Raw genomic sequence first — 24,588 nt, 5'->3', positions numbered from 1 at the left:
TTAATATTTCCTTCCAATTCCACGAGTTCTTGTGCTTTGGATTTTTTGGTGAATGAGGCATACTGTATGATCCGACCCCTAAGAACTGCCTTAAGTGCCTCCCAAGCCACGCCCACAGAGGATACAGAGGACCAGTTGGTCTCCATATAGACAATGATTTCAGCCTTTAGCATTTGTTGGAAATCAGGATTTTGCAAAAGGGACACATTAAGGCACCAACTATATGATTTCTTTTTCTCTATATGTGGCAACATCTCTAAACTCACCAGGGCATGATCTGAGACTAAGATATTTCCAATTGAGCAATCCACAACAGATGAAATGAGGGATTTGGATATTAAAAAAAAAAAAATTGAATAAATCTTATGGACTGATGAAAAAAATGTATAGTCTCTACCAGATGGGTTCAAAAGTCTCCAAATATCTGTAAGACCAAGATTTGTACACATCCTGTGAAGCATCAATGTTGCTCTAGGGGGCTTATACACTTTTGCTTCACTATGATCAAGGACTGAGTCCATCAAAAGATTAAAGACTCCTCCCAAAATTATATCATGAGGGGTGCCAGCAGCTTGCAACATCCCTTCAAGATCTATTCAAAAAGCCCTGATCATCAGTGTTAGGTTCGTAAATATTAGCCAAAATCAACCTTTGCTCCTGAATTTCAGCTAAAACAATAATGACTCTCCCTAATTTATCTTTAGTCTTTCTGAGACATTTGAATTGTAGATATTTATTAATCAATATAATGACTCCCTTGCTCTTACTTGAGCCAGCACTAAAGGAAACATGTTCACCCCATATCTTCCCACATTTTTCTGCTTCCTGCGGGGAAAGATGTGTTTCTTGAAGAAACACTATATCATATTTCTTACGCTTAAGAAAAGTAATAACCTTCCTTCTTTTTATGGGGTGCCCAAATCCATTCACATTCCATGTGGAGAGAGACAATCCACTCATATTAACATTTGACATTTCGAAGAACATTTGATATCGAAGAAAAAATAAATTGTGTGTCAAAAACAAAATTATACAGACCACATTCCCCATTACTGCAACAATCAAACCCCGAACTTCCCCCTGAACAAAACAAACAGAAAAAAGAAAAACGTGCGCATTAACCCTGCGCACGACAGTGCCAACCGGTGACAATCCCTCTAAACTCAAATGGTCAACTGCTCAATTTTGCCTCACAAATTTGTGACTTGTGAGGCAAAATTACATAACAGAAAATACTTTGTCAAATAAACCCCAGCCAATAGGAAGAATGAACACAAAAAACGTATAGATTCATTCACAGAACTTCCTCAAAGGTGTGATCTTCCACAAAACAAATTCCAGCTGATATAAAACCATTCAGATTCCTCGGACAGACAAACTAATGTTCAGTGAGCCGGCTGTTATGAGTTCAGCGGATGACGTAATCATTCCAATGTCCCGTAAAAATACTCAACAAAACAAACTACAGCCAGCAGGAGGAATAAGCATGAAGAACGAATAGATTAATCCACAGCTGTTCCAAAGGAGTGTTATTCAATAGAACAACTCCAGCCACTAGGCGGAACCAAGACAAAAAGAAACAAAACTGGCATCCCGGTTCCCCGGATGGTCGAGTCAATTCACTCGGAGGCCACATAAAAGTATATACCATGACTTACTCAATCCGTCAACTTTATAAAAGACATCTTTTATGTGAACACGTAGATATTTTGCGGTCATCCGTAGTGTCCACTCTCAAACTGGCCTGAAACTTCAATGCAAATGTATTCTTCCATCAATGCAAAAGTTTCTTTAAGGAAAAGTGTTATTCACAAAACAAACTCCAGCCGCTCGGTGGAGCCAACGCAAAAGAAAAAAGAAACCAAAATGATGCCCAGCTTCCTCAAAACCCAGAGTAAGTACAGCGAGTCGCCCCATTCACATGAGAAACACCCAATAGTTTACTCACCCATTGATTCTATAAAAGACATTGCCTGATTGGGACATGTGAATACTTTGCGACCATCCTTCATTTCTATTCTCAGTTTGGCCAGAAACATCAGAGCAAAAGTGATCTTTCGCTGATGTAAGAGTTTCTTACATTCCTTGAACCGATAGCGTTTCTCTCTTGTCGAACTCACAAAGTCCGGGAACAAGAAAATATTATGGTTCTTCCAAGAAAGCTTCCCTTTGCTCCTCGTCTGGCGCAACACAAGATCTTTATCGGATTATCTCAGAAATTTAGCCAGAATCGATCGGGGCCTGTCTCCCTCAGCAGATCTGCGAGCCAGGACTCTGTGAGCTCGCTCAATTTCCAGCTTGTGGCCTGTTATGTCGAGCAGACTCGGGAAAAGCTTGTCTAGGAATTTCACCATATCTCATGCTCAGGAATTCCAACAATTCGAACGTTATTCCTGCGGCTTCTATTCTCAAGATCTTCAAGCTTTTCAAGGAGATGTTCCAAATCAACTTTGGTCGCGGGAGGATTAGTGGTTAATTCCCTCTCCGAAGACTCCAGACAATCGATTCGTCTCTCAACATCAGTCACTCTTGTAACTAACTCAGACAATTTTATTTCCATCGCCGTAATCGATCGACATATTACAGTGAGATCCTCCAAGTCAGCAAGAATCTTTGTCAGCATCACCGACATGTTGGACAACTGACGCTGGATCTCTTCTCCCGCCGCGCCATCCAAATCGAGTCCCCGGTCTGTATGCCTGTCGTGACTTTCATCCTGCCCGAGGATTTTGACTTCTTTGCCATGTTTTGCCTCAGAGCAAATGTGTAACTGGGTGTATCAAATTTCACAAGATTATAACATGAAAATAATTAAAAATTTAGCAAAGTGTGCAGAGCTCGTCACTCATGGCGTCCATGACCTCATTTAAGTTTATTGTTAAACTATTATTTATATTGTCAAGCCGGTTCTAACCCCTTTACATGTAGGTATAGTAACTTGATTCTATGAGATCAGGTTGGTTAAAAAAGGATGCAGACAGTGTAAACTGTGTTTTGCACACACTGTCCCATCATGGTGGAAAGAGCTTCCAGCCTAGACCCGATCTGCTGAGAACATCACATTACAAACGGCTGAAGACACACCTTTTCCACGAACACTAAACTAATCCATTACCATAAATAAAGGTTTTCTCTCTTTTCTCTTCTGTTCTGCAACTACACTTCTGTGTTAGCTGAGTAGGCAAGACCAGGCAGGAACAATTTGAACAATTGTAATGCACAGATGTTTTTGCACTAAATCACAAATTATTTAAAGTGATAACACTTATTCAGGACATGTTCAGTCAAGTAATTTTTCTGCCTGAGAAATAGCAGTACAAAGTTATGATGCTTTTGGATATAAACGTATCTGTTGTACTATATCTCTAGGTTGTTGGTTAAAAATAAAAATGGCTGACGCTGGAGTCAGTTGAAACTAAATAATGACATTGTATTTAGATTCTGCAGCTGAATGGAAACAGTTATTGTTTAGAATAAGTAATTAATATAATTCAGTAATATTAATTAGTATTAAAGAAATACTATTAGTAATATCACTGATGTGTGCTCTTATGCACAAATAATGTGTCTTTGATGTGCACTAATTATTTATTTTTAAGTGTTACAATTGTAACACTCAGACCTCTTATATTAAATTTGCAACCTGGTCCCATCACGTTACTGTACCTACTTTTTTGCAAAAACGTGCCTCCTTGTACGTATTGTGGCAGATTCCAGGTGAAATGAACACTAGAAATCACAAGTAAAACGGAAGATTATCAGTTCATAAACACTTTTCACACTGTTCCTCACATAATGCTATCTTATGATATCTAAACACTTTTAGTGTAGTGCATGAAATGTTAGTTGTGTTGGGGGTAACAGTTGGGTCCCCAATATAAATATTGAGGAATAAAAACTCGGATTCAGGTTTGCAATTAATTGAGAGTTTACTGATTGTTCTCTGCAGTTCAAAATTGCATCACAAGTCAATGGAATCTAGTAGTTCAGAAAGACAGAAGAAAAAGAAGAACTCTCCATTCAAAAACATTCACAAGCAATTATAGTCATATGCAAATTGAATTAGAGGTGTCACAGTACAACACTTTCTAAGATTCTGATAGGTCCATTACTTCAAACATCTTAGCACTTTACAAATATGGTCTGTTTCAACCTTTATGCAAACAATAATTAGTTAGACACAACATTACTCAAGTTCCCATCATTGGTTTTACAGAACTTACGTGCATATGTCACAGGTTAGCTATAAGTTAAAACCACTCCTCTTTCACTATCCAAAAGATACCAAGGAAAGTAAAATCCTCTGAGGTTTTTGACTATGGCAGAGTCATATGTACATGGCACTATAAACAATCCAAACATTGAATGAGTTAGACATTGCAATGGATATGTGCTATCTCCTCTAGGACGGGAGGACTTCTTGATAATCTCGATGGAATGTGGCACCTCCATATCTGCGAAAAGCAAGACAGAGTAAGGAGAAACACAAAGCATACAAGGCCAGATGCAGCACATAGTCACACAATGTGACAATAAAATCATAAAGAAACTCAAAGTTCCAGTTCAAATAATTACATGAGGTAGATATGTTGTATACCATGGTTTCTTTTATGAACCATATAAAAACATCGATAATAATAAAATCATAACTAAAATCTCTCTCTCTCTCATACAATTACTAATGCCTGAATTAAAATAGAATCAAATGGTTATTAATAGTTGATTAATTATGTAATAATTATAAAAGATATACAGTATATTTTTGTGAATAAATGCAGTACAATATTAATGCATATCCTCCAGTAGCCAGGCTTAATGAATAATCACTGTTATTGCATTCCTGATATAAATCAGACCCTCAGTTACCCCTCAGATGACACATGTTACTTGCAACTTATTGTAAAAGGAAAATAGAAAATGTATTAATATAATAAGAATAAACAAGGAGGATAAAATACGAGATATGACTTGTAATAGCAAAAGCGAATTGGCTATTCACCCCTTCAGGTGATACATTTTAATGTTTGCATTACATATTGAACTATACTTACAGTATAAGCTTGTTTGAGAGCAATCTTTTAGTACATTTACTGTACAAGCTTATTTGAGTGTAGGCTAATCAAGTTGTGTGGTAGCTCAACTGTTGGAGCACTGCACTTGCAATGTAAAGGACCATGGTATAAGTCCTGAAGAGCACGCTAGTCATCACATGATCCAAAGGGTCATAGAAGCACCACAAAATTACGTGGTTGCTTTATCTATTGCGTTTTTCACGTCTCATTTGATTTTTGGACACTAACAGTTAGGTTCAAGTTTAAGGTTTTGAGATGGATGATTGGTTTTGTTTATTTAAAACTTGATAGAGCATTTACCTTAAAAACCTCATCTGTTTGGGTGAACATTTAACTCACGTTTAGCACCACTTAGTGGACATTTCACCATTGAACTGTAAGGAACCATGTAATGCAATTTAGCAAAAATCAGTCATATAATTTTCATGAGATCAGCCTGTAAATTCTGTATTATTGAATTTGATTTGATTCTAACCTTTTTCATGCATTCATGTGGAAATGTGCCTTTCACCCCTCACAAGGTAGAATAACATACAGCACAGGACAGGACAAAAAAAAATAAATAAAAAAAATAAAAAAAATGCAAACTTCCACACTCACTACTTTGCCACCCCAACAACAGCAAAACAAGATTCAGTATACAGTAATAAATCAACAGATTGAACTTAAAATATGAACTTAAAATGTATATATCTTTCTCAGTATTAAGTATCTGCATGCAAAGAGTTTGTTGGCAGCTACAGAACTTCTGAATATATCATGCGTGTACAAGTACCTGTGTAGAGAGTTAACTGCTCAGTTGGTCTTTCTGGCAACTCCAGAGTCAAATTGCTCTCATCTAATGCAGTGGAACCTCTAATTATGCTCTTGTGATTGAGGTACACACAGACAGTGCACTAATGACAGACAGTGATTTAGATTAATGGCAATTACAGTGAGAAATGTTCTGCTTTACACTGAGCACCAAATGTTCTGTTCTCATCCAGCTTGTCTGTGCGATTTTATGATGAGATCAATAGGAAATGCTGCGGCTGTGGAATAAAGATTTATTCATTATGAGGAAAGGGCAGGATATGGGATAAAACAGGGGCTGTGATTATTTCAAGGGCTTTTTTATACAGTCTTCTTTCTAAAGACTGGTCGGAATAGTATAAACATTTTCAGTGCGTATAGCAGAATAGCACAGGTATCCATGTTCAATACTCAAACACAACAATCCCATTGCTGGGCTCTCGTTTCAGTAAAAGATTAAAAACTTTCTGAGAGAATGACTTTCTTGGTGGCAAATTTATTCATAGATGGAATCCAAATGGAACTTTTAACAAAATATGGAATGATGGAATTTTGACCTTCTGTTGCCAAATTCACAGTGATCAACCTGAAACTAATTAAGTGGCTAATTGCTTTTTATAAAAAGGCAGAAATTGCAACATGAGAAAATACACGATGTTCATCAGTATTTATTAATATTGTTAATTATAATAAGTAACACTTCCTCTAAGTAGCTATCAGTTGATTATGGCTGCTAAGTAATATACGTCATGCATTAATATAGAATTCTGCTAATGTACGGTCACAGTTTTCCTTACAGTTTTTGTGCCATGATGACTCTGATTGCTGCTGGTTCCCTATCTGTCACTCACTCGACGTTGTGTCGATGTAGTGACACTAGGGGTCACTCTTGGGAGCCCGAAACACCTCTGGTCTTTGAAAAAAGACCAATGGGAGTTGGCGAGTGGTATTTGCATACCACTACCCCGAACATACGGGTATAAAAGGAGCTGGTATGCAACCACTCATTCAGATTTTCTCTTCGTAGCCGAACGGTCGATGCTCACTGACCTGGATTCTCACAGCTGTCCATTCACCTCTGCTGGATCTGACGGCGCATTTCAGCGGCTTCTCCCCCTCTGCACTGCTGCACTGCAGAGAACACCCCTGGGCGCTTCGGCAGAAATAAAAGAGTATATTCTAAAAAAAGAGTATATTTCTCTAAAAGAGCGGACACACGGAACTTCTTTTTAAAGATGCCATTCTGTTTGTGTGTTATTCCTGGTTGTGGTTGTTATCTCACGCCTTCTGATGGTCACGATCGCTGTCTTTTGTGTCTGGGCGCTACCCACGCGGAGACAGCGTTCTTGGATGGGTCATGTACTCATTGCGAGAACATGACCATGGCAATGTTGCGGTCGCGGCTTTCCTTCGTAAGAAAACAAGCCACCCCAGTGGCTCCCCGCCTCGGTCCTTTTACCTACGGGTATGAGGCCAGCGCGGCTAGCACTGGGGGCGATTTGGGGACCTTAATGGGACCACCTCCGCCGGGTATCTCCCCACGGACCTCCCATTCCCCAGCACGCTCGTCTGCCCTGATCGGGCTTCCGGATGAGTCCGCCGGCTCGTCTCACGGTGAGTTTGACCTCTTATTCGGAGCCCGTGAAGGTGATGAGCTCTTGAGCGCAGCATCAGAGAGTGGGCTCGTCCAGTCGGACGCGGAAACCTCAGCTGGGCTTCCCCCCTCGGGTGCGGTCGCCCAGTCACAGGCTAATGCGGAGATGATGGACATGCTTTCCCAGGCAGCAGCGAGCATCGGGCTAGAGTTGAACCCTCTGCTCTCCCCTGAACCCTCGCGACATGCCCTGCCCCAGTTCCTTTCTTTGCAGAACTGCACGAGGAGATGACAAGGTTGTGGGAGGCACCTTTTACTGACTGGTCACAATCTTTCAGCTCCCCCGCCCTCACTACCCTCAATGGTGGGGCGGCCAAGGGGTATTCGGTGATCCCCCCGGTGGATAAGGCGCAGAGCACCTATGCCCACAGAGCACCTATGCCCGCAGAGCGCCGCCACCTGGCACAGGCGCCCAAAGCTCCCGTCCAGGGCCTGTAGGTTTACATCGTCCCTGATGGCCAAGGCCTACGGTGCCACTGGACAAGCCGCCTCTGCCCTGCACGCCATGGCTCTCCTGCAAGTCCACCAAGCCAAGGTGCTAAAGGAACTGCACGAGTGTATTTCCACCCTGGGATTGATGCAGGAACTGTGCTCGGTGACCGACCTCACCCTCTGGGCGACGAAGGTCATGGCGCGGTCTCTCGGGTGGGCGATGTCCACCTTGGTGGTCCAGAAGTACCACCTTTGGCTCAAACTGGTCGAGATGGTTGAGGCCGACAAGGCACGGTTCCTTGGCACCCCCATTTCCCAGGTTGGCCTGTTCGGCGATACCGTCGAGGACTTTGCCCAGCAGTTTGTTACCTTTTCATTTAATTTCGCCGCATGCCCAAGTGGCTGCGGTACCCAAAAGTTCAGCAAAAGAGCGGTTTCCTTGTTCCTTGGGTCACATACCCGGTGCGCATGGCTGTCATCATGACCACCATCCACCATTCCATTTTGGCAGGTTTGGCACTCCAGCGGAGGTATCCCCGCCCCTGCGTGTCCAGCTGTGTCTCCATGGGTCATGAGGACAAGCCTCTTCCTCACCCATCCCAGGCTGTTCCGGGGGTGGTCACAAGGAGCCAGGTAAGTGCTTCGATGACCCTGAACTCAGCATGGCCACGGCACGACGTGGCACCTCAGGCTCTGCCCCGCCAAGAGACCCCACCCGCCGGTATGTCCGACGAGATTGTCCCCTTGATCCCCCTCTCCTGGAGCTTGGACGCATGGCTTGCACTTTCCAACCCGTCACAATGGCTGGTCCGGACCGTCTGACTCAGCTACATGATTCAGTTCAAGAGGCATCCGCCCAGGTTCAGCGGCATCCACTTCACCTCGGTGAAGGGCGAGAACACCGCTACCTTGTGCGCGGGAATCACTACCCTCCTACGGAAGGGTGCGATAGAGCCTGTCCCTCCGGCCGAGATGAAGAAGGGGTTTTACAGCCCTTACTTCATTGTACCAAAGAAAGGCGGTGGGTTGCGGCCAATCTTGGACCTGCGAATACTGAACCGGGCTTTACACAGACTCCCATTCAAGATGCTGATGCAAAAACGCATTGTAGCGAGCATCCGACATCAAGATTGGTTTGCGGCAGTAAACCTGAAGGATGCGTACTTCCACGTCTCGATTCTACCTCAACACAGACCCTTCCTGCTGTTTGCATTCAAGGGTCAGGCGTATCAATACAAGGTCCTCCCTTTCGGCCTGTCCTTGTCCCCTCGCGTCTTCACGAAGGACGCAGAGGCAGCCCTTGCCCCGTTAAGGGAAGTGGGCATTCGCATCCTCAACTATCTCAACGACTGGCTAATCCTAGCTTACTGTCGGGATGTGTTGTGTGCGCACAGGGACCTGGTGCTCTCGCACCTCAGCCGACTAGGGCTTCGGGTCAATTGGGAAAAGAGCAAGCCCCTCCCGATTCAGAGCATCTCTTTTCTCGGCTTGGAGTTGGACTCAGTCTCGATGACGGCGCGCCTCACGAATGAGTGCGCACAGTCGGTGCTGACCTGTTTGAAGGCGTTCAGACAAAAGACAGCGGTTCCACTGTTCCAGAGGCTCCTGGGGCATATGGCATCCTCAGCAGTGGCCACTTCGCTTGGGTTGATGCATATGAGACCGCTTCAGCACTGGCTCCAGACTCGAGTCCCGAGATGGGCATGGCGCCACGGGACACATCGTGTAGCCATCATGCCGGTCTGTCGCAGCCTCTTCAGCCCTTAGACTGAGCTCACATTTCTACGGGCAGGCGTTCCCCTAAAGCAGGTCTCCAGGAGCGTCGTGGTTACAACAGACGCCTCCAAGATGGGCTGGGGTGCTTAATGCAATGGGCACGCAGCCGCCAGCTCCTGGACGGGCCCACGGCTATGTTGGCACATCAACTGCCTCGAGTTGTTGGCAATTCTGCTCGCCCTGCGGAGGTTTCGGCCATTGATCCAGGGAAAGCATGTGTTAGTTTGGACAGACAACATGGCAACGGTGGCATACATCAACCATCAAGGCGGTTTATGCTCCCGTTGTATGTCACAACTCGCCCACCGTCTCCTCCTCTGGAGTCAGCAGCACCTCAAGTCGCTGCGAGCCACTCATATCCCAGGCGACCTCAACACTACAGCGGACGCGCTGTCACGACAGGTTACCCTCAGGGGAGAGTGGAGACTCGGATTTGGAGTCGATTCGGGCAGGCACAGTTAGACCTGTTCGCTTCCCAAGAATCCTCCCACTGCCTGCTCTGGTACGCCTTGACCACACAGCTGGCCCCCCGGACTACTCAAATATGCATTTCCCCCAGTGAGCATACTTGGGAGGACGAGGAGCAGATCGTCCTAGTAGAACCCCACTGCCCCCCCCACACCCGGTGAATTCCTCTGAGGAAGGACCTTCTTTCTAAGGGACGGGGCACCATCTGGCACCTGCGACCAGACCTCTGGAATCTCCATGTCTGGCCCCTGGACGGGATGTGGAAGACTTAAGTGGCCTACCACCCGCAGTGGTAGTCACGATCACTCAGGCTAGGGCTCCCTCTATGAGGTGCTTGTATGCCTTGAAGTGGCATCTGTTCGCTAAATGGTGTTCTTCCCAACGCGAAGACCCCCAGAGATGCGAAGTTGGATCGGTGCTTTCCTTCCTGCAGGAGAGGTTGGAGGGTGGCTGTCCCCCTCCACCTTGAAGGTGTACGTAGCCAATATAGTGGCACACCATGAAACAGTGGACGGTAAGTCCTTAGGGAAGCACGACCTGATCATCATGTTCCTGAAAGGCGCCAGGAGGTTGAATCCCTCCAAACCGCGCCTCATTTCCTCATGGGACCTCTCTGTAGTTCTTCAGGGTCTACGGGGAGCCCCCTTTGAGCCCCTGGAGTCAGCTGAGCTTAAGGCATTCTCTTTAAAGACTGCCCTCCTGACTATGCTCACTTCCATCAAGAGGATAGGAGACCTGCAAGCGTTCTCTGTCGGGGAAACATGCCTGGAGTTTGGTCCGGGCTACTCTCATGTGATCCTGAGACCCCGACCGGGCTATGTGCCCAAGGTTCCCATGACCCCATTTAGGGATCAGGTGGTGAACCTGCAAGCACTACCCCAGGAGGAGGCAAACCCAGCCCTGACATTGCTGTGTCCGGTGCACACTTTACGCATCTATTTGGATTGCACACAGAGCTTTAGAGTCTCTGACCAGCTCTTTGTCTGCTTTGGTGGACAGCGTAAAGGAAGCGCTGTCTCCAAGCAGAGGATCACCCACTGGGTCATTGACGCCATAGCAATGGCATATCATGCTCAGGACGTGCTGCCCCCTGCAGGGCTACGAGCCCAATCTACCAGGAGTGTGGTGGCCTCCCGGGCCTTGACCAGTGTCACCTCTCTAACAGACATTTGCAGAGCAGCGGGCTGGGCAACACCCAAAACATTTGCGAGGTTCTACAATCTCCAGGTTGAGCCAGTTTCGTCCCGTATAGTGACAGGCACAAGCAGGTAAGTCCAGGACAGCTGGCCAGGTGTATCACTTGCGCATAGCACCTTTCACCTCCCCTGAGCTGAAGACGTGCGCTGTTGACTCCCAGTAGTGTTCACAAAGTGTGTTCCCTGGATGACTTCCTCCGAGCCTTGTGGCAGACGAGTTTGTGGAGAAACTCACTGCCAGCTCAGTACATGTGCTAACTAAGCCCTGTACTGGGGTGGGTGTTCCGCATGTGTTGGTTCCCCACAGGTGACCCCATGCGACGTATATCTTCCACTAAATCGTTTCCCTGTTGGTAAATTGCATCTTCCTTGGGCAGAGGCCCCTCTGCCCCAGTCACCATGTTTGTAGAAGCTACCATGGTACTTCTCCACATATGTTCTCTGACATATTTCCGACAAGGCTCGGTAAGACCATGTGACGTATTTCCATTCAAAATATCCCCCCCCCCACCCCCACCCCCGGATAGGGTGTGGTCTCCGCAGTGTCTTCCCCTTGGGAGTGACACCCCCCCCCCCCCGATGTAGAGACTGGTGAGGCACAAAATTAAAGCACTTGTAATTACATAAAATAACAAAAACCATTTCACTTTAAAGGAGACACTAGGTAAAAACATTACTGTGCAATGCAAACTCTGCCTTTCAAAATCTTATATCATATCCACTGCAAACAATTCCATGTCAAATCTAAAGAAGCAATTGTAGGTGTGCTTGAATGTTTTCTCAACTCCTGACGAATGCATTATAATTATTATTTTAATTATCACTCTGTGTCATAAAACCATGTGTCGTTATGTCACTGGAAGGGTTTTGTCCATCAAACACATCAAAATGCACAGATAATATACTATAAAAATTAGAGGTTAACTGATAGTGGATTTTGCCAATAACTATAGCTAAGCTGGCTAGAAAAGCCAATAACCGATTAATCAGCCAATAGTTTTTAAAATTGATTTATAGAATGTCAAAAAAACATATATATCTTATTCTTTCCTTGCTATGACAGGCACAGACAGAGTCCTAAATGATTAAAATTCTAGATACAGATTATTGTTCAGTCAAAATTCCCAAAACAACCAGAAAATGAAGATTTGGTGCATAACGTGGGACTTTTAAGTATATACAAGCCCAAAACACACCGGAGACTCTTATTTTGAAATCACAAAATGATTAAAAAAAACTATCAGCAACTATCGCCATAGATTTTTGCTGATAATGATAGTTCTGAAAAGCAATTATAGGCACCGATTAATCGGTAAAACCGTTATATCGGTCTACCTCTAGTAGTAATATTTGCGAAACTAAGACTAACTTGATCGTGCTAAAGCAATCAGTTTGGCATTAAGTGAAATATGAAATATCACCTACAAGCGAAACACTCCATTAATGAGAAGGCCACCGAAAACTTACAGTGTTAAACATCTTTGTTACATTTTTATTTAGTTTTTTTTTTTTTTTTCCCATAAAGGGATAGTTTACCCAAAAATGAAAATTCTCTCATCATTTATTCACCCTCATACCATCCCAGATGTGTATGACTTTCTTCTGCAGAACACAAGTTATGATTTTTAGAAGAATATTTCAGCCCTGTACCCATACAATGCAAGTGAATGGGTCCCAAAATTTTGACGCTTCAAAATCCACATAAAGTCATCATAAAAGTAATCCATATGACTCCAGTGTTTTAATCCATATCTCCAGAAGTGATATGATAGGTGTGGGTGAGAAACAGATAAATATTCTAAACACATAAAAGTAATGCTTTGCTTGAAATTCTTCTCCCTGCCCAGTAGGGGGTGATACGTATGAAGAATATGAATAACTAAAAACACAAGAAGAAGAATGTGGAAGTGGTCAGTTTCTCACCCACACCTGTCATATACCTTCTGAAGATATTGATTTAACCACTGGAGTCGTATGGATTACTTTTATGCTGACTTATGTGAATTCTGGAGCTTCAAAATTTTGGCAGCCATTTACTTGCATTGTATGGATCAAAGGACCTGAGAATGTCTTCTTAACATCTTAATTTGTGTTCAGCAGAAGACAGAAAGTCATACACATCTGGGATGGCATGAGGGTGAGAAAATGATGAGAGAATTTTCATTTTTGGGTGAACTATCCCTTTAAGAACAACATTCAAAATGTGTGATTGATTGCATTAACACTAACAAATCATGCAGGTTTTAGTGAATAATAATTTTGATCTATTGATATCCCTACTTAGTGTGATAGTCCATGCATATTTTTGGTGCAGTGTTGGGAGCAATTTGATTACAAAGTATTTAGTTACTATAATATAATTACTTTTTTTAGTAAAAAAAAGAAAAATGAAAAAAAGGAAAAAGTAGTGTTTAAATTCTTATAATCAAATTACAGTTACTGACTTGAGGTACTTTTAAGTACATTACTTAGGTTATGCATATTTCTAAAATAACATTATGTATAATACATTTAAAATATGAATTTATACTGTATGTTCACATGTACGTCTGTTTGTGTGACAGTTAAAGAGTGTGCGACAATGAACAAGGAGGAAATATGGATATTATTTTGACTTTGTTTGGCAAAAAAAGAACCATTTCTGTGAAAAGTGCAGCTTAAAAGTTATTAGTTATATGACTACGATTTTATAGACGTAATAAGTCATTTGTACTGGATTACTTTTTTGAGCAACTCACCCAACACTGTTTGTGACAGCTTCTGTGCTTAATGTTTTAAAATTTTTGTTGAAATTTTCAGATGATCGAATTATGCATACACGCAGAACATCAATTATACATGCATCATCTACACATCTTTCTTTTTTTAATAACTCTTGGCTGCCTTTATAGATTCTACCAGGAAGGAATTAAAAATTAATTATCATATTAACAGAGCACATAATGCTGTTATGCCATAAAGCCCTAAGTGATCTGGGAGAGAGGAAATTTGGTTTGAGGGATATTCCCATCATTCATTTCCTGTGTTAAAATGTGTTCATAAAAACATGTGTGGGCTTGACGCATAAACAAGGCCATGAACGAGCATGAAAAGGTCAAAAGGTTTACTTTGATTTACTAAATTTCTTCGAAAGTGCGACAAAATTTCACTGATATTGCACAATGTGAATCACTGGTAATACATTTCATAACATCATTTTTATTTCATTTATTTTTTATGAATTTATTAAATTATTTAAATTATTTTATTTTATTTTTCCTAAATAAATTGCTTTAATTTAAATTAAAATAGTCTTTTGATTTAAAAACATTTAAAATCTTTTGACAGTGTCACGTCTATATGTGTTTTGTTCTTGTTGTTGTCTCTTTTTTTAATTTAGTTCCTGTTCAGGTCATGTGGATCCATGTCATGTTATTTCCTGTTTCCCTGCCATGTCATGTGATTCCCTGTTTCCATGTCAAGTCATGTGATCATCCTGTTTCCCTCCTTGTTCATGTGTCTTGTTTTTATTGGTTTATTGTCTTATTAACCCGTTATCAGTTTTAGTTTGTCATTGGTTTAAGTTTATTAGTCTTGTTATCTTGTTTATAATTCTGTCTGTTCATTGGTTGTCTTGTTACCCTTGTCCATGTATTTATACCCTCATGTTTGCCATGGTCCTTTGTCATATCATGTCTTTTGTAGTCACGTTTTTGGTTTTCACGCTCCATGTAAATAAAATATACATGGGTTCTTCATGTCATCGTCATCTTCTGCAATGTTACAGACAGTTCTAATATATTTATTTTGAGACCATCAGCAAAAGTGAAATCTTTCCAAGTACCTCCTGTAACCTGCTATGTAACAATCAAAGTAGATTTTTTTTCCCCAAAAAAATTCTGGGTCAGCACTGCACAATAGATTTCATCACATTTAGTCATAATAATGAAATATTTTCCAAAAGTCATCTCTCACCCACTGTTCATTAAGCCTAATTTAAATAAAGCAGATAAGAGTCTTCTCCTGTGAAGATGGAAGGAAAGATATTTAAAGTGATAAATGTTTTAAGCATATTTAACCATTTTGCTGGAAATAACAGACAGTCTTCAGAGAGATGATAATTGTCAGATGTTCAACCAGGAGACCATGATTATGGAAGCATTAATCATCTCGATACTGAATATACTGTATATATAAACAATATCACACGTGCAAGAGTGTGATATGGCTCTACATCAGCAATGCTGTGATTCGGTCGTGGCCTCATGCTGTAGGCAGTGCTGATTTAGGGCCATATAGCACAATTGCGAGTGATATATTGCTTATATACAACAGTTCAATTAACATGTAAATGTAAAAACAAAAAAAGGAGGAAAAATTGAGTACGGATGGATTAGAATCTGCCATTGCTGGTTTAAACCAAATTATGCGTCCAAGCTTCTCAAAAATGTCACTTTAGAACTAGTATCACAGCTTGGGCTGTTTCTAACAAGTTATTGGAGAAACAAGGATGGGTGGATGTGTGTGTGTGTGTGTGTGTGTGTGTGTGTGTGTGTGTGTGAGAGAGAGAGAGAGAGAGAGAGAGAGAGAGAGAGAGCTATGGAGTGTGTGTGATCACCTGTTGCCACTCCCAAGCAGAGATTCTGTATTATTACAGAGATTGTTAGTCAGCTTTCTGAAGATAATGTCATTTTTGTCAAATGCAACCTATTTTCTCTGTGGAAAAATAGCCATCCAAGCGGGGTATTCTTCCCTGTTTCGTGGTAGCCGGTGCTCAAGAGTCATTCACTATAGAAACCGCAATGTCCTCCACCATTTTGAACAGTATGTCCTCTCCAATGTGGAAACTCCAGTAAGAGGTATGCACACTGAGTTTAATTAATCAGTCTGTTGTGTCTCTCAGCTGTGACGAGCCTTAATGCTGAAGTTGTTAGTTTAAAGCTGTTCCCTATCTGTCACTCACTCGACGTTGTGTCGATGTAGTGACACTAGGGGTCACTCTTGGGAGCCCGAGACACCTCTGGTCTTTGATAAAAGGCCAATGAAAATTGGTGAGTGGTATTTGCATGCCACTCCCCCGGACATACGGGTATAAAAGGAGCTGGTATGCAACCACTCATTCAGATTTTCTCTTCGGAGCCAAACGGTCATGTTCACTGAGCTGAATTACTACTGTTCATTCACCTCTGCTGGATCTGACGGTGCATTTCAGCGGCTTCTCCCTCCTCTGCACTGGTGCACTGCAGAGAATGCCCCTGGGCGCTTCGGCAGAATAAAGAGAGTATATTTTCTGAAAGAGTTTATATCTCTAAAAGAGTATATTTCTCTAAAAGAGCGGCACACGGAACGTCTTTTTAAAGATGCCTTTCCGATTGTGTGTTATTCCTGGTTGAGGTCGTTATCTCTCAACTTCGGATGTTCATGATCGCTGTCTTTCGTGTCTGGGCGTGACCCACATGGAGGCAGCGTTCGTGGATGGTTCATGTTCACACTGCGAGATCATGACCATGGCAACGTTGCGGTAGCGGCTTGCTTTTGTAAGAAAGCCAACCCAGCAAGCCACCCCAGCGGCTCCCCGCCTCGGTCCTCCTACCTACGGGTTTGAGGCCAGCGCGGCTAGCACTGGGGGCAATTTGGGGACCCCAATGGGATCGCCTCCGCCGGGTATCCCCCCATTCCCCAGCATGCTCGCCTGCCCCAGTCAGGCTTCCGGATGAGTCTGCCGGCTCGTCTCACGGCGAGTCTGGCCTCTTGTTCGGAGCCCGCAAAGATGATGAGCTCTCGAGCACAGCATTGGAGAGCGGGCTTGTCCATTCGGACGCAGAAGCCTCAACTGGGCTCCCCCCCTCGGGGACGATTGCCCAGTCACAGGCTGATGCAGAGATGACGGACATGCTTTCCCGGGCGGGGGAATTTCAGAAGTCTGTGTAAGGCCTGGTTCAGTACTCGCAGGTCCAAGATTGGCCGCAACCCACCGCCTTTTTTCGGTACAATGAAGTAGGGGCTTAAACCCCTTCTTCATCTCGGCCAGAGGGACAGGTACTTTTGCAGGTCTCCTACCCTCTTGTTGGAAGTGAGCACAGTCAGGAGGGCAGTCTTCAAGGAGAGTGCCTTAAGCTCAACTGACTGAAAAGGCTCAAAGGGGGCTCTCTGTAGACCCTGAAGAACTACAGAGAGGTCCCATGAGGGAAAAAGGTGCGGTCTGGAGGGGTTCAGCCTCCTGGCACCTCTCAGGAACCTGATGATCAGGTCGTGCTTCCCTAAGGACTTACCATCTACTGTGTCATGGTGTGCTGCTATAGCGGCTACGTACACCTTCAAGGTGGAAGGGGACAGCCACCCTTCCAACCTCTCCTGCAGGAAGGAAAGCACCAATCCGATTGTACATCTCTGGGGGTCTTCGGGAAGAAAACCACTTAGCGGACAGACGCCACATAAAGGCATAAAGGCACCACATAGAGGGGGCCCTAGCCTGAGTGATTGTGTCTACCACTGTGGGTGGTAGACCGCTTAGGTCTTCCACGTCCCGTCCAGGGGCCAGACATGGAGATTCCAGAGGTCTGGGCGCGGGTGCCAGATGGTGCCCCGTCCCTGAGAAAGAAGGTCCTTCCTCAGGGGAATTCACCATGGGGGAGCTGTCGCGAGGAGCGTGAGGTCCGAGCACCACATCTGGGTGGGCCAGTAGGGTGCTACCAGGATGACCTGCTCCTCGTCCTCCCTGACCTTGCACAGGGTCTGTGCAAGCAGGCTCACTGGGGGAAACGCATATTTGCGCATGCCAGGGGGTCAGCTGTGTGCCAGCGCATCTATGCCGAGGGGGGTCTCGGTCAGGGCGTACCAGAGCGGGCAGTGGGGAGGATTCCTGGGAGGCGAACAGGTGCACCTGTGCCTGTCGAATCGACTCCAAATCAGCTGGACCACCTGAGGGTGGAGTCTCCACTCTCCCCTGAGGGTAACCTGTCGTGATAGCGTGTCCGCTGTAGTGTTGAGGTTGCCCGGGATGTGAGTGGTTTACAGTGACTTGAAGTGCTGCTGACTCCAGGAGGAGACGGCGGGCGAGTTGTGACATACAACGAGAGCGCAGACCGCCTCGGCGGTTGACATATGCTACCGTTGTCATGTTGTCTGTCTGAACTAACACGTGCTTGCCCTGGATCAATGGCTGAAACCTCCGCAGGGCGAGTAGAATTGCCAACGACTCGATGTGCCAATGCAGTTGCGGACCCATCCAGAGGCTGGTGGCTGCGTTCCTGTTGCAAACAGAGTCCCAGCCCATTTTGAAGGCGTCTGTCATGACCACGACGTGCCTGGAGACCAGCTCTAGAGGAACACCTGCCCGTAGAAACGAGAGGTCGGTCCAAGGGCTGAAAAGATGGTGACAGACCGGATGATGACCACACCATGTCCCGTAGCGCCATATCCATCTCGGGAATCGAGTCTGGAGCCAGTGCTGAAGCGGCCTCATATGCATCAACCCGAGCAGGGTGGCCACCGCCGAGGATGCCATATGCTCCAGGAGCCTCTGAAAAAGTTTCAGTGGAACCGCTGTTTTCTGTTTGAACGCCTTCAAACAGGCCAGCACCAACTGGGCACGCTCTTTCGTATGGTGCGCCATCAAGGAGACTTGAGTCCAACTCCAAACCGAGAAAAGAGATGCTCTGAACCGAGAGGAGCTTGCTCTTTTCCCAGTTGACCCAAAGCCCTAGTCGGCTGAGGTGTGAGAGCACCAGGTCCCTGTGTGCGCACAATATGTCTCGAGAATGAGCTAGGATTAGCCAGTCGTCGAAACAGTTGAGAATGCGAATGCCCACCTCCCTTAACGGGGCAAGGGCAGCCTCTGCAACCTTCATAAAGACGCAAGGAGACAGGGACAGGCCGAAAGGGAGGACTTTGTACTGTTACGCCTGACTCTCAGACGCAAACCGCAGGAAGGGTCTGTGTCGAGGAAGTATCGAGACGTGGAAGTACGCATCCTTCAGGTCTACCGCCGCGAACCAATCTTGATGCCGGACGCTTGCCAGAATGCATTTTTGCGTCAGCATCTTGAACGGGAGTCTGTGTAAAGCCTAGTTCAGAACTCACAGGTCCAAGATTGGCCGCAACCCACCGCCTTTTTTCGATACGATGAAGTAGGGGCTGAAAAACCCCTTCTTCATCTCGGCTGGAGGGACAAGTTCTATCGCACCCTTCCGTAGGAGGGTAACGATCTCCACGCAAGGTAGCAGCATTTTCGTCCTTCACTAAGGTGAAGTGGACACCGCTGAACCAGGGCGGACGCCTGGCGAAGTGAATCACGTAGCCGAGTCAGACGGTCTGGACCAGCCCTCACGACGGATTGGAAAGCACAAGCCATGCGTCCAAGTTCCACGCAAGGGGGACCAAAGGGACAGCGTCATCGGACGTACCGGCAGGTGGGGCCTCGCGGCGGGGTGGAGCTCGAGGTGCCACACCACGTCGTGGCCGTGCTGAGCCTAAGGACATCGAAGCACTTACCTGGCTCCTTGTGACCACCCCCGGAACAGCCTGGGACGGGGGAGGAAGAGGCCTGTCCTCGTGACCCGTGGAGATTGTCACATCGGGGGTGGATTTGTGCCACAGCTGGGCGGTCAGGGGTGGGAGACCTTTGAGCCAAAGGTGGCACTCCTGGACCACTAGTGTGGCCATCGTCTGCCTGAGGGACCACGCTGTGACCTCCGTCGCTTGCTGAGCACAGTTCCTGCATCAATCCTGGGGCGGAACTACCCTCGTTCAGTTCCTTTAGCACCTTGGCGGACTTGCAGGAGAGCCATGGCATGCAGGGCGGAGGCAGCTTGTCCAGCGGCACCGTAGGCCTTGGCCGTCAGAGACGACGTAAACCTACAGGCCTTGGAAGGGGGCTTTGGGCACCCACGCCAGGTGGTGGTGCTCTGCGGGCATAGGTGCACCGCGAGCACCTTTATCCACCGGGGGACGGCCGAATAGCCCTTGGCCGCCCCACCATCGAGGGTAGTGAGGGTGGGGAAGCTGAAAAGATTTGGACCGGGCAGTAAAAAGTGCCTCCCGTGACCTTGTCACCTATTCATGCACTTCAAGGAAGAAAGGAACGGGGGTGGAGTGTGGCTTTTAGCGGCACCGAGAGCCCAGGAACCAATCACCGAGCCGCGAGGGTTCAGGGAAGAGCAGAGGGTTCCACTCTAGCCGACGCTCGCGGCTGCCTGGGAAAGCATGTCATCATCTCCGCGTCAGCCTGTGACCGGGCAATCGTCCCCGAAGTGAGGAGCCCAGCTGAGGCTTCCGACTGGATGAGCCCCCTCTCCGATGCTGCGCTCGAGAGCTCATCACTTTTGTGGGCTCCAAATAAGAGGTCGAACTCACCGTGAGACGAGCCGGCGGACTCATCCGGAAGCCCGATCGGGGCAGATGAGCGTGTTGGGGAATGGGAGATCTGCGGGGGGATACCCGGTGGAGGCGGTCCCATTGGGGTCCCCAAATCGCCCCCAGTGCTAGCCGCGTTGGCCTCATACCCGTGGGTAAATTATATAAAATTATAAAAAATTATATAAATTAAATTAAAAGGACCGAGGTGGGGAGCCTCTGGGGTGGCTTGCTTTCTTACGAAGGCGAGCCGCAACCGCAACGTTGCCATAGACATATCCTCGCAATGAGAACATGACTATCCACGAACGCTGTCTTCGCATGAGCAGTGCCCAGACACGAAAGACAGTGATCGTGACCGTCAGAAGGCGAGAGATAATGAGCGCAACCAGGAATAACACACAATCGGAAAAGCATCTTTAGAAAGACGCGTCTTTAAAAAGACGTTCCGTGTGTGCCGCTCTTTTAGAGAAATATACTCTTTTAGAGAAATATGCTCTTTTATTTCTGCCAAAGCGCCCAGGGGCATTCTCTGCAATGCACGAGTGCAGAGGGGGATTTGGAATATACTGCCGTATGGGCTTCTTTTATGGTACTTTTTTTTGGAACTTGACAGCATCCATCCACATTCACTTTCATTATATGGAAAAGATCACCCAGGACACCTTGTGTGTTCCACAAAAGAAAAAAGTCATGCAGTTGTTAAAACATGAGGGTGAGTAAATGATGACAGGGTATTTATTTTGAGGTGAACTTGAGTTTTTTAAAGTCTCTCATTTCATTTCGCACTGTTAAGGGTAACACTTTACATTAATGTTTCCTTTGTTAAAGGGGTTCATTAATGACTACAAAGTCATTTAAAAATGCATTTTAAATCATTGACATGCGGTTATAAGAACGTGCATAAAAGGGTGTCTTTCATGCAATACCTGCCATTTTACCTTTTCAAAGTTAAATAAAAGTTATGTGTTTATTGTATGGTTAATGGTCATTCCTTTATTATGTGATATATACTATGAATGAGCATGAAGACCTGAAAAGTGTTTTTGCAGAGGACTTTAGGTAGTGCAAATTAAAACCATTCTTTTGACATCAGCGTGACAAGAAAAGTGATAACAAGGCATTACAGTTATTAATGAAAATGCAAAGCTGACTGTAGCAAATTACATAATCCCTCCTTTTAATCTCACTATAATAGTCTTTTTTGTGACGTGACATAAGTCATAACTTAGGGCATTTTATGTTTTTGATTAATATAAGTTTGGATTAATATTTATGAATAATTTATAACATGCTCATTATTTATGCTCATTATTTGGCAGGAAGTGGATAATGTCACCCTTTCATGCATGTTGCTATAACTTTATATAAATCAATTTTAATGCATTCGTAAATGACTTAATAGTGTAACGATGCTGGCACTGCCAATGATGATGACGATGATGAAGTGTAGAGAGAACCCAAGTACAGTTTATTTACAAATGTGATAACCAGTAACCCTAACTACAAACGTGAAACACAAAACATAAACATGAACTTGACTATAAACAACGTTACTATGCACATACACATTCACATTCCATACTTGACAAAGGACAATGGCAAACATGAGGACTTAAATACAAGACATGGGAGAACTAGACAAACAAGTTAACCAATGAACAAACAGAACTCATAACAAGATAACGAGACAATAAACCAATGAAAACATGACACATGAACATGGAGGGAATACATGAAATCACATCACAAGGGAACAGGAACTAAACTTTTCAAAATAAAAGACATGAATCAACAAAATACACATGGCATATCCCCCCCCCCCCACTAAGGGGCAGCTCCCGACGCCCCAACACATAAACAAAACAAGTAAAACATGACATAATTTCAAAGTTCTGTAGGGAGCTGGGGGGGTGTGTGTCTTGAGGCGTGGGGCGAGTGACCAGGGCAGAGTCTGTGGGGGGTGGAGCCATGAGAGGCTCGAGGGGCGGAGCTATGGAAGGCAGAGCCGTGAGAGGCTCGAGGGTTGCGGAGCCATGGAACTTGGTGCTCAGAGAGTAGTCGAAGACTCGAAGGGCCAGGGTGGAGCCGATGGCAGAAAGGACCAAGGCAGTGCTGGAGGCTCGGAGGAGCAAGGCAGAGCTGGGGGATCAGAAGACTGAGGTGGAGCCGGTGGGACTGAGGACCAAGGTGGAGCCATAGGGAAGGAGGTCCCCGGTGGAGCTGACAGATCAGAGGGACGAGGCACAGCCAGAGGATTGGAGAGCCAAAGTGGAGCCAGGTGACTGACAGACCAAGGAGGAGCCTGAGGGATGAGGGACCCCGGCAAAGCAGACAGGCTGAAGGACCACAGTGGAGCCGAGGGAACGCAGAGCTGAGGCAATGTCGAGGGACCGACAGGCCAAGGTGAAATCCAGGGCTCAGAGGGTCCAGGCGGGGTCAGAGGGCCGAAAGTTCCCCTTGCCTGCTCAGGAGAAATAAGGGTGGGTATAAGGGTGGGAATCATCTCCAGGTCCAACTGCTCAGGTGTGGCTGTGACATGGCATGGAACAGGCTGAGGCGTTGCTGTGACGTGGCATGGAGCAGGCTGAGGCGTTGCTGTGATGTGGCATGGAGCAGGCTGAGGCGTTGCTGTGACGTGGCATGGAGCAGGCTGAAGCATTGCTGTGATGTGGCATGGAGCAAAAGATGGCGCTAGCTCAGCGACCATGATGAGGAACTCTGGTTTGGCGGCCATGACGTGAAATTTCGGCTCAGCGTCCGCCTCCCCCACAATGAACGTGAAACCAATGATCTGTAGGGCGAGGTCGATATATTGAGCCAGGCTGAGGGAACTGCGACCGCCAGGCATCAAGGAGGACATCGGCTCACTTAACCCCACCCTAAAAATGTCCTTGAGGGCGACCACATTAGAAATCCACCTGGCTGGCCAGAGCGCAAAAGTCCTCTATGTAATCCTCCAGGGGATGATTCCCCTGACGTATGCGTATGAGCCGAACTGCTGGGTTCATTATTCAGTCAAGTATTCTATAACAATGCTGGCACTGGCAATGATGATGACAATGACGAAGTGTAGAGAGAACCCAAGTGCAGTTTATTTACAAACGTGATAACCAGTAACCCTAACTACAAACGTGAAACATAAAACATAAACATGAACTTGACTATAACATGACTTGACTATAAACATGACTATAAACAATGTTACTATGCACATACACATTCACATTCCATACTTGACAAAGGACAATGGCAAACATGAGGTCTTAATTACAAGACATGGGAGAACAAGACAAACAAGTTAACCAATGAACAAACAGAACCAATGAAAACATGACACATGAACATGAAGGGAAAACATGAAATCACATGACAAGGGAACAGGAACTAAACTTTTCAAAATAAAAGACTTGAATCAACAAAATACGCATGACAATTAGTCATCAGTGAATCCCTTTATAAACCCCTAACAAAGGGAACAGAATAGAATATTAGAAATAATAATAATAATAATAATTATTATTATTATTATTATTATTATTATTATTTTCTTAGTGATTATATTTTTAAATTGCAAATGCAGTTAACAACATTAATATTGCATATTATTTATTTTTTTGACAGAAATGCACATTTGACAGTTAAGCATTGAGTTTGGATGCAGATGTGAATTTACAAATATTAACAACAATAAATTGTGTAAAAAAGTTAATTAAAACCTCATTTATATAAGGCTAATACTATGTTCAAACATTCTGACAGTAGGACTTCTTAACTGATACTTTTCTTTCATTATGCTATAAATTATTAAATTAACTTTTTTCCATTTAAGTTCATTTGAACTGAAAAAATGAAAATTCTCTTA

At 45.0% G+C, this 24,588-nt stretch overlaps 1 protein-coding gene across 1 annotated transcript in view; it reads right to left on the bottom strand.

Annotated features, from left to right (window-relative positions):
- Positions 1-24,588, bottom strand: part of LOC127430332 (beta-arrestin-1-like) — a 107,388-nt gene that overhangs the window by 69,694 nt on the left and 13,106 nt on the right. The gene's annotated exons all lie outside the window — the stretch shown is intronic.

The sequence above is a fragment of the Myxocyprinus asiaticus genome, chromosome 39 (genome assembly GCF_019703515.2).
Source record: "Myxocyprinus asiaticus isolate MX2 ecotype Aquarium Trade chromosome 39, UBuf_Myxa_2, whole genome shotgun sequence".
Classification (NCBI taxonomy): Eukaryota; Metazoa; Chordata; class Actinopteri; order Cypriniformes; family Catostomidae; genus Myxocyprinus; species Myxocyprinus asiaticus.
This window is presented reverse-complemented; position numbering and strand designations above follow the sequence as displayed.